Source organism: Triturus cristatus, chromosome 3_1 (assembly GCF_964204655.1).
Source record: "Triturus cristatus chromosome 3_1, aTriCri1.1, whole genome shotgun sequence".
Lineage (NCBI taxonomy): Eukaryota > Metazoa > Chordata > Amphibia > Caudata > Salamandridae > Triturus > Triturus cristatus.
This window is the reverse complement of record NC_140583.1, coordinates 224,484,378-224,497,476: the sequence shown is the minus strand read 5'-3', so window position 1 is coordinate 224,497,476 and position 13,099 is coordinate 224,484,378. Positions and strand designations below refer to the sequence as shown.

At 52.1% G+C, this 13,099-nt stretch overlaps 1 protein-coding gene across 8 annotated transcripts in view; it reads right to left on the bottom strand.

The window, feature by feature from the left end:
* The window catches only part of HERC1 (HECT and RLD domain containing E3 ubiquitin protein ligase family member 1), a 1,817,725-nt gene that overhangs the window by 1,780,930 nt on the left and 23,696 nt on the right, over positions 1-13,099 (bottom strand). The window contains exon 2 of one of the 8 annotated variants that reach the window (XM_085643728.1): positions 6,554-6,629. The exons of the other annotated variants lie outside the window; for them this stretch is intronic. The gene's annotated coding sequence lies outside the window, so the exon portion shown is untranslated. The remainder of the gene's footprint in view (positions 1-6,553; positions 6,630-13,099) is intronic. 8 annotated transcript variants of the gene reach the window in all.

The following is a 13,099-nucleotide window of genomic DNA, read 5'->3' as shown; positions in this document are numbered from 1 at the left end:
GAATGCCAGTGGTGTTAGAGCATTTTTGGTGAAGGTTCAGATGTAGGAGTTCCTTACCGTCGTAGCATATGCGTTGACAGGGCCTGGACGGGCCAGGGGGGGTGGCGAGAGGCGATGGTCTGGCGATGACGGGCGAAGACGGGCTTGCCTTAGGCGCGCCTTCGGCGCGCAAACGGCGCGCCCGCTGCGCCCGTCCGCTGCGCGTCCGGTGAATGCACATCCTTAAGAGAGAGAGAGGAGGTGATTGGGCGTGGCCTGCGGGTGGGCGTGGCCTCTGTTCCTCGCCAGTAATGGCGGCAGAACTGTCTTTTCTGGCGGACTCGTTGCAGCGAAAGGTTCGCTGTTTAGGCGTACTTTTAGCCCAGGAGGAGGTGCCTGAAGGGTGAGTGCGCAGGTTAAAATACAATTTTACTAATCAGTGACACAGAAAATAAGTTTTTAAAAAGTGGTTCGTCTTCTCCCGGCTTCCGCCTCAGGAGTTTGCGTAGTTCTGATAGGGTCGCGCTTTCGGCAGCGTTTAAATACCAGGGCGGGTGGGCGTGGCCTGCGGGTGGGCGTGGCCTCTGTTCCTCGCCAGTAATGGCGGCAGAACTGTCTTTTCTGGCGGACTCGTTGCAGCGAAAGGTTCGCTGTTTAGGCGTACTTTTAGCCCAGGAGGAGGTGCCTGAAGGGTGAGTGCGCAGGTTAAAATACAATTTTACTAATCAGTGACACAGAAAATACGTTTTTAAAAAGTGGTTCGTCTTCTCCCGGCTTCCGCCTCAGGAGTTTGCGTAGTTCTGATAGGGTCGCGCTTTCGGCAGCGTTTAAATACCAGGGCGGGTGGGCGTGGCCTGCGGGTGGGCGTGGCCTCTGTTCCTCGCCAGTAATGGCGGCAGAACTGTCTTTTCTGGCGGACTCGTTGCAGCGAAAGGTTCGCTGTTTAGGCGTACTTTTAGCCCAGGAGGAGGTGCCTGAAGGGTGAGTGCGCAGGTTAAAATACAATTTTACTAATCAGTGACACAGAAAATAAGTTTTTAAAAAGTGGTTCGTCTTCTCCCGGCTTCCGCCTCAGGAGTTAGCGTAGTTCTGATAGGGTCGCGCTTTCGGCAGCGTTTAAATACCAGGGCGGGTGGGCGTGGCCTGCGGGTGGGCGTGGCCTCTGTTCCTCGCCAGTAATGGCGGCAGAACTGTCTTTTCTGGCGGACTCGTTGCAGCGAAAGGTTCGCTGTTTAGGCGTACTTTTAGCCCAGGAGGAGGTGCCTGAAGGGTGAGTGCGCAGGTTAAAATACAATTTTACTAATCAGTGACACAGAAAATACGTTTTTTAAAAAGTGGTTCGTCTTCTCCCGGCTTCCGCCTCAGGAGTTTGCGTAGTTCTGATAGGGTCGCGCTTTCGGCAGCGTTTAAATACCAGGGCGGGTGGGCGTGGCCTGCGGGTGGGCGTGGCCTCTGTTCCTCGCCAGTAGTGGCGGCAGAACTGTCTTTTCTGGCGGACTCGTTGCAGCGAAAGGTTCGCTGTTTAGGCGTACTTTTAGCCCAGGAGGAGGTGCCTGAAGGGTGAGTGCGCAGGTTAAAATACAATTTTACTAATCAGTGACACAGAAAATAAGTTTTTAAAAAGTGGTTCGTCTTCTCCCGGCTTCCGCCTCAGGAGTTTGCGTAGTTGACAGCACTAGCCATACAAACAATCGGCAGGTGTCGGTAAAGACACGGACAGTCGTGTCAGCAAAACAATGAAGACCTAGAGGCTCAGTCCCATCAACGGATGTGTGGTATAGGTCATAGGTATAGAGGCGCTTCAAAGGAAAAACACATACATATCATGTAATTCACTTATATGACGGTGCTGTAAGGTGTAGAGAAACCACAACACTCTACAGGGAAAGCAAGAGCTCGACGTAACTGTTTATCAAATCCCCAGCACACGTAATTATTAAACTTTGTTTTTAAACTTGACCGAATGTAAGTCAGATACAGTACATAAACATCAGTGAGTCATATATGATGTCTTCTTCTTTGCTCTTTATTTCAAGAATCTCTCAAATGAGACATCACAGTCACAGCCAACACGTGTTTCGTCGTATAGGGAAAGTAATCCCACGACTTCCTCAAGGCTGTGCAGAAAAAAACAGTAATAAATACCAAATGGCATCAAGAACTTAAGGATATAGAGGGGTCACTATTGAAAGAAATGCAAACATTTAAATCCGACAGGAATTGGAAATTTTTACACACAGTGAATTGACAAACATTGGTTATTAAATGAGGTGAAAGGAAGAATAAAGAGCTTGTGGCGCAATTCAGTGAGAACATAAATATGTAACCAATGTAATCCAATTTGCGTGGCTTTTGGATTACATTGGTTACATATTTATGTTCTCACTGATTTGCGCCACAAGCTCTTTATTCTTCCTTTCACCTCATTAAATAACCAATGTTTGTCAATTCACTGTGTGTAAAAATTTCCAATTCCTGTCGGATTTAAATGTTTGCATTTCTTTCAATAGTGACCCCTCTATATCCTTAAGTTCTTGATGCCATTTGGTATTTATTACTGTTTTTTTCTGCACAGCCTTGAGGAAGTCGTGGGATTACTTTCCCTATACGACGAAACACGTGTTGGCTGTGACTGTGATGTCTCATTTGAGAGATTCTTGAAATAAAGAGCAAAGAAGAAGACATCATATATGACTCACTGATGTTTATGTACTGTATCTGACTTACATTCGGTCAAGTTTAAAAACAAAGTTTAATAATTACGTGTGCTGGGGATTTGATAAATAGAGGCTCAGTCCCGACATAATAAAATTCTGACTTCTGTGACTGGCATACATGGCAAAACCCGAGATATTTTTGGAGGCCATGTTATATGGACTGTTCGAATGAGAAAGCTTCACAGCCACGTTCATGGTTGAATATGCACATTGATTACTAGTGCAGATACCGATGCCTGAGGTGCCGCCCTGCCGGATCATTGCCCACCTACTCGATTTCCGAGATAGGTAAGCTGTGCTAACATGGACGAGAGAGAGGGGTCCCCCACTCCAAAAGGTTGCGACATAGGCGTATATGCGGATTTCAGTTATGGCACAAGATGCTAGAGCAAAGATCCTGGAAACGAAAAAAGCGATGCAAAGGGAATTTGCTATGCTCTGCAATACCCAGCTAAGTTGCTTGTTGAAACATGCGGTAAATCAAGGAGTTGGCCACAAAGCGACATTGGAGCCTGCACAGCAGTGCCATGGACAGTTGGTTGGTGCAACGACCCAATAAGACTACTTTTTGGATGGCAGAGATGGAGAGCAGGACCCAATGCAACGAGTGATGTGGAATGATGGCTATGGCTGGGGACACAGGCACTGGACATTAGACACAATGCTATCCTTTGGTTATGACATAGCAGATGTTTATACATGATAATAGGCTAGGTCCTGTTTCCTAAAGCCTGGGAGGGTCCATTGATTAATACAGATTTATTGTATCCCCCAGGAAGGCAGAGTGGCATTCTGTGCCCACACGAGTGAAGCATATCAAGTGCTTAGGTGTGATTTCAGGTAATGTTAGGTATTTGGGTGTAGTCTCTGACAGTTGAGGCCATCAAAGTAGGTGAGATGTTGTAAGTTGCAATCTGCACTGTTGGGTAGGCTGGGATGGGATGTATTAGGAGTTGTAATAAGTTTTAATTTTGTTGCTGATAAGTTACATGGCTTACTCTAACAAACAAGATGTTATGAACAATGGGAAACAGACATTGTACATGTTAAAACTGTGGTACAGACACAACTGATAAAACAATTAAGCCACAAACTCACATCGCTATTAGACTCATGACATGGCATGCTAGGAGTCTGAATAGAGAGATGCACACTACTTTGCATCACACAGCTCCTATTGAAGGAGGGGATAAGCTACTCTAATACGTCAATCTGTAAACTACAAGCATAAAAGTACCTTTCAGGATCTTGAAGGAAACTTAACTGTGGGACTGGGAACTAACGATTAATCCCAAATAACTATTATAAATGTTTATGGCCCCAATGTTGGAACTTATGACTTTACGATATTTAGATGCCTTCTAGGAAAACATGGCGCAGAATACAATTTGAGGGTGAAGATTTTAATTTTGGGTTAGGGTCCAGGCACATAACCGGAGACCCATCATTCCACTCTAAAGAACTTTGAGAGGCATTGAAATTCAAAATGTGAATGTTAGACTTACACGATATGTGGAGAGAAAAATATGGGGAAGAGGCTTATTCATTCTATTCATCAGTGCAGAATATAATTTGGGATACGTACCTCTTACATTGAAAACAGGCAAAGGCATTGCACCCTGGCTATCTGACAATCGACAGTGCCATTTCAACGTATACCCCTATGTGACAAGTTACAGTATACAATGGAGATTTCGCTTCTGTGCACTATATAAGATACTGTATTTTGGGCAGACTTGACAAAATCAATTGGCAAATATTACACACTGAACGTGGGCTCTGTAACCACACGATCAATGCTGTGGAAAGTGCTCTGACCTGTTATAAGATGGAAACACCTTTCTTGTTAGGAAGTTTAAGTCAGATATCGAACCCAAAGCATCAATTCACTGCCTTATGAATGATATCTTTAGTCAGGCAGGGAAATTACAGTACATATTCATAGCGCAGCCAGACCCCTCTGTTGCCTCACTTGGAATGCCAATGGCCTTCTTAATAAAATTAAGTACGAGGCCATGGTCAGAAAGTTAAACAATTAGGCATGGATATACTCAGGCTTCAATAAACCCATTCACTGGGTGACGACTGATGAGGTCTCCAAAAATACGGTTTCGCCAGGATATACCATGTGGGCTTCCACAGAAGCTCTAGAGGAGAAACCATCTTACTTGGCACTCATTTACCACTACAAGTCGACCAGATTAAATGTAAAAGTTTGGGACATTAGATCAGGGGGGTGAGCAAACTATGGGGATTTTTGATAGTATTATGCTCAGCCAATTCCCCGCCTCCTCTTATTTAGTCCTTCCTACCTCACTTAAGCGACTCCATCCTCTACTCAACCACATTACCCTTCTCCCAGCCTTATTATTATTGGAGGAGATTTCAATGGTCTCATTAACACAAATTTTGAAGGAGCTGGTCCTCCGCTGGCACATGACCCTTTCCAAGCCTTACTTTAGTCCTCTTTGAGGCCTTAGGCCTATGAGACCTGTAGCGCAAATTTCACCCGGTGGATGGGAATATAATTTCTTTTCGGGAGCCCATAGAACATTCTCCCATCTTGATTACTTTTTTCCCTGCGCACTTACGCTACATAAATCAAAATGGTGACACTCCATGCCCGGGGACTGTCAGACTACAGAAACCCCTGGAAACGCATATACATACTACTCATACTACCACTCCCTATCCCGGAGATTAAACTCCTGGTGGCTGACAAAACGGGAGTTCAGAGATGACATACCAGATACCTCCACACAATACTTTCACTACAACACTGTTTCAGTGTCTTTACTGGAAACATTATGGGGAGCTTACGGACCAGTAGTTAGGGCGCGTTATCTCAAAATTAGCCTACCAAAAAAAAAAGGGGGGGGGAATAGCAGAGAAAAACAGCCACCTCAGAAAATGCATGAGACTGAACAAAGGTCTCAATTGGACAAGACACATACACCCCTCCATAATCTCACTAGGGCTACCCTTGAACTTAGGCAGACCCAATGGATGAAGTCAAGAAAATGTGGCAGAGTTGCCAATGTTGTTTTTATGGTACAGAAAATAAGGGTCCTGGACCTTTCTTTTCACACACATTTCTTCTGTAGACAATTGTCAGTCATTCAATTAAGACTTTGAGCATGCATAAAGTTAGCTCACGGTTACATAGATCTGAAATAGTAAAAGTACTTAGATGTGCAACAACCATTAGATTTCAAACCAGCATGTATTTATTAATCACAAAATTAGATCAACAGACAGTAGATTTCTTATTCAATTATAGCTAAAAGGAGAAGGAAGGGGGTTGCTCCAAGGGAGCGTGCGAAGAAAGGGGGTGCTCTGATGTGAAGATAAGGAAGGGGAAGAAATCCGAAGCGGAATCAGAAGGCAAAATTGATAAAAATAAAGTCTGACTGATAACAAAAATCAATCTTGGCGGCCTGGACAGTAATGGTTAATTATACAGTTAATTGGTTCAGCATAATTCATAAACACTAGAGCGATATATCATCAGGATAGGGGAAGGGGCATGTGATCCAGGCCTGCTGGGGGTAGACATCGACGTTTCGACCCGACTTGCGGGCGAGGAGGGAAACTTTGACCTCAGACTGCGGGTCTTCTTCAGGACAAGAGTTAAGAAGCAACATTAAGGGACGAGAGGGGAAGGCAAGTTACTGAATTGCCCGATGATTCTGTACAAATTTAAATAGTGAACATGCTTGTCTTACCAACCTATTCACGATGTTGGTATGGTCACCTGGGTAGATGCGAAAGAAATCAGAGGAAGTACACATCAAAGAGATGTTCTGAATATCGGAGTATAGTGATAGTGGATAATAATTGGTTAAGAGTAGGCTCACCTGCTGAATTGTTGCGGTGCGTTACTAGTATGGTTCCTCAAGAGTCCATATTCTATGATGGAGAAGTGATCCTCATCTAGAAACAAACATGAGCGTTTAGGTGCTATGTACAAAAAGGCCAATGGCATCTTAGCACAAGGCCTCACTGTACTGATTTCACTTACCCGCACTTGTTTAGCGACGTGGACCAAGTAAATTGGTATAGTAATAATGCAGTTTCTAGGAATCAATGAGTAACTAAGATCAAACCAAAAGGAGAAATGGGGTCTAAAAGCCAAGGCAAGCTGTATCTAAGTTGTATGCCTCTCCCCTAAAGACCGTATTTACCTTGAAACAGCGTGTAAGGAGGTCCTCACTCCGACGCGGCACCGTCAGAATGAGCTGAGCAAGCAGCGATGCTTAGAGGCTCCGTGGCAAGAGGACGTTCAAGTGAATGTGACTGGTGCGTCTAACTCACGTTGTCAAGGATACCCGCGACAGCGGGTTGGATGGTCTGATTTAGTTGAAGAAAGACTGTGTTGCCAACAAGCGACTAATGAGTCGGCCGCTATAAAATTCATGGCATGTCCATTATGCATTAAACTGTTCTATCTATAGCCGCCGTTTTTATGAGCACAGCAATAAAAACAGGAAAGCTCTCGCAACTGCATGGGAATGATAAATTACGTATTCAATTCAAACCGAGGACAAGACAGGTAATCTACAGCAGCACTGAATGGCCATAGTTGAGATTGTAACTATGTTACATTATACACACCCCCTACATCTACACTGTCCAACAATATGCAAGCCTACATTTACATATTTCAATGTGCATGACTTACTGGTAACTAAACTAGTGTTATGATACCTCTATCAAAATGGGAAAAAAAAGGCTCCAGGTGGAGTTCTTCAAGTACCAGATGGCAATGACCCAACCCCTCCTACCTCTCTATGAGGAAGTCAGTTCTTTAGGTCATCTCCCTCAAGAGGTGAAAAAAACATATCACTATACTGAAGCCTGAGAAAAAAACGTCATAAACCAATTGATTTCTTTAATAAGTAGTGAAACTAAAACATTAGCTAAAGTCTTAGCCATATGACTATCTACATTGATGGGGGCGTGGCTAAGCACGCGATGGAAGCGGACGTGCCCGGGTAGAGCTCCCGATCGAGCCCTCCTGCCCCGGGCCGCTTCTCCGCTGCAACAATTCTAAACGTTGCGGATTTGGCCGGCGGGCCCTCCACGGAGCCTTCTCCGCCACCTGGCCGAGTTTGCGGCGAATCGGCGGTGGAACACCGCGCCGGCCCCGTGGACGAGGCCGCGACCGCTCTGCAGGACGCGCGGCCGCGGCTCGCGGCTACGCGAGACCGGGGCGCTGCCCTGTCCCTTAGGCCCGAGGCTGCAATCTGAGGAGGAGCTACCGCGACGCCGAGCGGCGGCCTGCAACTGCGGCGAGGGCGGCCTGGCGACGGGGGAGCCGCGCTTGGACCCGCCTGGGGGACCCCCCTGTGGCGCCACGGAAAAGACAGTGACGGACAACGACACCCCCCTGAGACCGCGTGACCGCACCACTGGCGACGGGTGGGCCTGCGCTTGAACCCCAACGACGACTACCTGCACAGCACAGGTAGCTGCAGCGTCCTACGAAGACTGGAGGTGCCATAGGGGAGCAGCAGCGGCAGCCCCCCGGATCTGGGGAAACACGCACGGACCTGCCTCCCCGCGCCACACTCTGCCGGGACAGGGGACGCACTGAGGCGGTTCTCCTCTTGGTGACCCTGGCGCTTCAGCAACACGACGCGCCAACACACGCTGCCACCGCCCGCGGAGCCCTGGAACTGCTGTGGGAGCGCCGACCTGGGCCTCCTTGGCACACACACGCAGCGCGACCCCTGCGCCACGCGCTACGGTGCGGGCCGACGCGGGAAGAAGGACTCAGGGGTGCCCTGCGGACTGGAAGAGGGACACAGAGCTGACCCGGCTGCGACTGAGCCCCCCACTGGCTGAGCCCCTGCACACACGGCGAAGGCGACACGGCCTGGCTGGCCGAGGCGGTGAGACACGGTGAGGTGGGCCGCTCCCATTCCGCTGGAGCAGGGCATCAACGGAGCAACACCCCCCCTACCTCACGACAACGGGGGGGACGTCTTCCGCACGCCGCTGGCTCCATGCCTAGAGGAGCGCGAACCCGCTCCGGACCGGGGTCGACGGCGGAGAGGAGGCGCCACGAGCCAACGAGGCCCGCGATGGATACGGACCATGTGACGGCGAAACTAGACAGTGTCCTGGCGGCCATGGAGAGGATGGAGGAATCGCTGCAGCAGACGCGCACCTCCCTGGAGACCCGCATAGACAGTGTGGCAATTGACCTGACGCACCTCAGAGCCGACCATAAAAAGCTGCAAACGCGTACCACCGCGCTGGAAGACGCCATGGCAGAGGTCGAGCCGGCGACGAAACGGGCCGAAGCCGGGGTGAGCGACCTTCTACACCGGGTGGAACTACTAGAGGGAAGGGCTGAGGATGCGGAAGGCCGGGCACGAAGGAACAACATCCGCCTGGTGGGCATCCCGGAGCGATGGGAAGGGGCGAATCCTGTCCGCAAGGTCGAGGACTGGCTACGGGACCTATTACCGGACAACACGCTCTCCCCGCACTTCGTGGTGGAAAGGGCCCATCGCGTCCCCGCGAAACCACCACCTCCGGGCTCTAACCCTCGGCCGTTTCTCCTCCGAGTCCTCAACTACAGGGACCGCGATGCCATCCTGCGAGGGGCCAGAAACCTAGGGGACATTACCATTGACAACGCGACGGTGATGTTTTTCCCGGACTACACGGCGCGAGTACAGCGGCAAAGACACTCTTTCCTGCCCATCAAACGACGGCTGCGTGAAGCGGCCCTCCAGTACTCGCTGCTCTTCCCAGCCAAACTGCGAGTGGTGGCGCACGACAAAACCCATTTCTTCACGAGTCCCGAAGACGCGGAGGCCTGGCTTGATGGCGGAATGCCAGCCGCGCCACGACGGACGACGCGAACAGGCGCGATGGAAAGATCGAGGGGACCAAGACGACGACGCCACCGCGGGTCGCCCACGCCGCCGCCAACCGGCGGGACACTGAGTCACTCCCCGCCAGCGGACCTTGTTCATCAGGAGCAGCGGGACGCCCTGCGCAGGGTGGCAGAGATTAGCAACTCTCCGGCGTCGTCGGCTCGGCCGGACGCCAGCCCGACGGCCCACTCAACGGACGACGAGGCAATCTACGGCATCCCGGACACACAGGACTCTGGAGGACCCCCGGAGGTCACACCGCAAACGGCGGACCTCTTTGGCTGAGGTGCCCCGGAACTGGGCTGCCACCTGACGTCCATCGCCAACCTCCCGAACCCCTGCGGGATGACCCCTTACGGAACTGAACCTGCTGGAAGAGCCCAGGCACCTATGCTGACGGCGCTGCGGGGGGGCCCGCTCGTGGGGCCGGACACTGTAAGTACAATTTATACTTATGGCCGCACGGCCTACACGCACCTGATTTACAACCACGCAGAGACGCCTTTTAGTGCCACATGCTCGGCTTGTTGCTACTGGGGGGTCGTGGGGGGGAACGTGCCCGCGCCCTCCCCCCTTTCCCCCCCCCCCTCTCCGTGGGCATTCCAGCCCCCCGCTGACCTGATGGCTGGGCGCGCAACTGCTACGGCCTTGAACTGTGGCCATCGGACGCCCGCCGGCCGGCAGCAGCATGTACACAACGCCTGGGAGGCATGCGAGGCGCTTCCGAACCTGCATTGCTTCCGTTGTTGTTCAGAAGATACTTTATCCACCCCCCGAGACTGTCTAGTTCGTAAGCTCGCTTGAGTGTTTGGACGGCGACCTGTTGTGCAGCCGACCTTTTGGTATTCTACAAGTTCTCATCTCTCTTTATTTAGTTGCCATGTTTCGACTTTCTATGCACCCTTTCTTCCCTCTCCCCTCACCCTGTTGGAGATCACGACACTGCATGCACATCACTAGCTTTAGCTGCGCGGCGGATGCGGGCTGCTGGCCCCGGGGGGCCCTTGAGATGGGGGGATGCGCTCTTGGGGACGGAGGGAGACCCCCATACACAGGACAGTAATGGCTAGTACCCAAATATGCACCTGGAATGTCAGGGGGATGCACACACCGGCTAGGCGCTACCATATTTATTCGTACCTAAAGCGGCACAGGATTAACGTAGCGCTGCTCCAGGAGACGCATCTGAACGGCGCTGAGGTGAGGGCACTACACCGTAGATGGCGGGGACAACTCTACGCCACGGAATACTCCTCATTCGCGCGCGGAACACTGATATGGATCCGCCCGGGGACCCCGTGGGAGGCCACAGACACTGCGATAGACAGCGAGGGCAGATACACGGCCGCGCGAGGCAGGCTAGATGGTCATCCTATCACACTGATATCCCTCTACTCCCCAAACATCGAACAAGCAGGCTTCCTGGCGCGGCTATCAACGACTATGGCGCCCTGGCATGACACTTCGTGGATTATAGGAGGCGATTATAATTGCACCTTAGACACCACGCTGGATCGCTCCTTCCCGCCCCCCGCGAACGCCCCTACCAGGGGAGCCACGAGGGCGTTGCTGGAGTGGGCTGCGCAATGGGGCTTACACGATGTCTGGCGACAGCGCAATCCGGGGACGCGGTCGTACTCCTATTACTCTGGCGCTCACGACTTATACGTCCGCCTAGACCGCTTCATGGTATCCACAGACCTCCTACCTCATGTGACGGACGCACAATACATGGGCCGCACACACTCAGACCACAATCCACACTTCATGTCCGTAGCCTGGGCCCACCCACACCCCCCTGTCCCCACATGGCGCCTGCAGCCAGCGCTGCTACTAGATGCGGCTTTTCGCGCTGCCCTACTCGAGCGTACCGCGCAGTACTTCGAGGACAACACTGGCACAGCAACTGACTCGAGGGTGGAGTGGGATGCCTTCAAAGCCGTGATACGGGGTCACTGTCTGCGCACCCAGGGGCAGATCAGACACCAGCTAGAGGGAGATCTCACTAGGCTGGAAACGAGTTTACTTGCGCGGGAGGAGGAGGCGGCGGAGGGAGACGAGGGCCCGCTGCAGGACGCCCGCTCGGAACATGCACGTCTCCTGGAGCGACTTCGCCATGTCAACTATGCGGCACACTCGGCGAGGACTCACCGCCTTGGTGACAGACCAGGCAAGCTTCTAGCGTGGCTGATTTCGCGGGATGCCCGCTCCCAGCCGGTGATGGCTATACTGGGCGAGGGTGGGGAACTGGAGTACACGCAAGCTGGTATCCATGACACTTTTACTGCCCACTATACCGCATTGTACCGCTCCCGACTCGCGGTTCCCTACGCTGCTATTACAGACTATCTCTCCCCTCTGCCGATGCCGCAATTGACTATCGCTCAGCAAGACGAACTCGGCGCTCCACTGGAGGCGGACGAGCTTAGAGAGGCCATCTTTCAGCTCTCCAACGGGAAAACTCCGGGCCCGGACGGGCTACCGGCTGAATTCTACAAGGCTGGCTCGGATATCTTAATCCCGGAGCTCCTGCGCATGTACGCGGCGGCGGCGGAGGGAGCTGCCCTGCCCCCAACATTGAACGAAGCCACGCTGGTCTCTATACTTAAGCCAGACAGGGACGGCACGCGGGTGGGCTCTTACCGTCCATTGGCTCTACTAAACACAGACTATAAGATCCTTGCTTCTGCACTGGCTAGGAGGCTGGCCCCTCACGTACCCACTCTTGTACACCGGGACCAAAATGGGTTCGTCCCAACACGCCATACCTCCCACAACATCCGCAGGCTCTTCCGGGTACAGGAATACGCCACGCGGCAGTGGCCCAGGGCGGGATGCCTGATACTGGACTTGGAGAAAGCCTTCGACTCCGTCGAGTGGCCATACCTAAGGGCAGTCACGGAGAAATACCAACTGGGGGGCGGCTATAACGCCATGCTCGCCCTGCTTTACAGTGAGCCGACCGTCCGGGTCCGCACGGGCCGCATCCTCTCGGCCGCCATCCGAGTCCGCAGAGGCACCCGCCAGGGTTGCCCGCTGTCGCCGTTGCTATTTGCACTGGCAATGGAACCCCTGGCTGCGACACTCCGAGCACACGGACTGGGATGGGGAATCCCATTGCCGGATGGCCTACACACGGTGTCCCTATATGCAGATGACCTGCTGCTATACGTCAGAGACATGGCCGTCATCCCTGCTTCCCTCGCTGACGTTTTCCGCACCTTCGAAGCACTGTCGGGCCTGAGGGTTAACTGGGCCAAGTCGGGAGCCTACCCCTTTGGCTCGGAGACACCTGAGTGTGACGTCCGCCTGGGAGGAGACAGGCTGCGGTGGTACCCCACCACCTTCCGCTACCTGGGGATACGGATTTACAGGTCCCCGGCGGACGTCCTAGATGGGAATCTCCTCAGAGCAATCACGTCCGTGCGCACGCAGGTTAGCTACTGGAACACCCTGCCCCTCAGCGTGCCTAGCAGGGTAGCACTGACCAAAATGATAGTGCTGCCCCGCCTC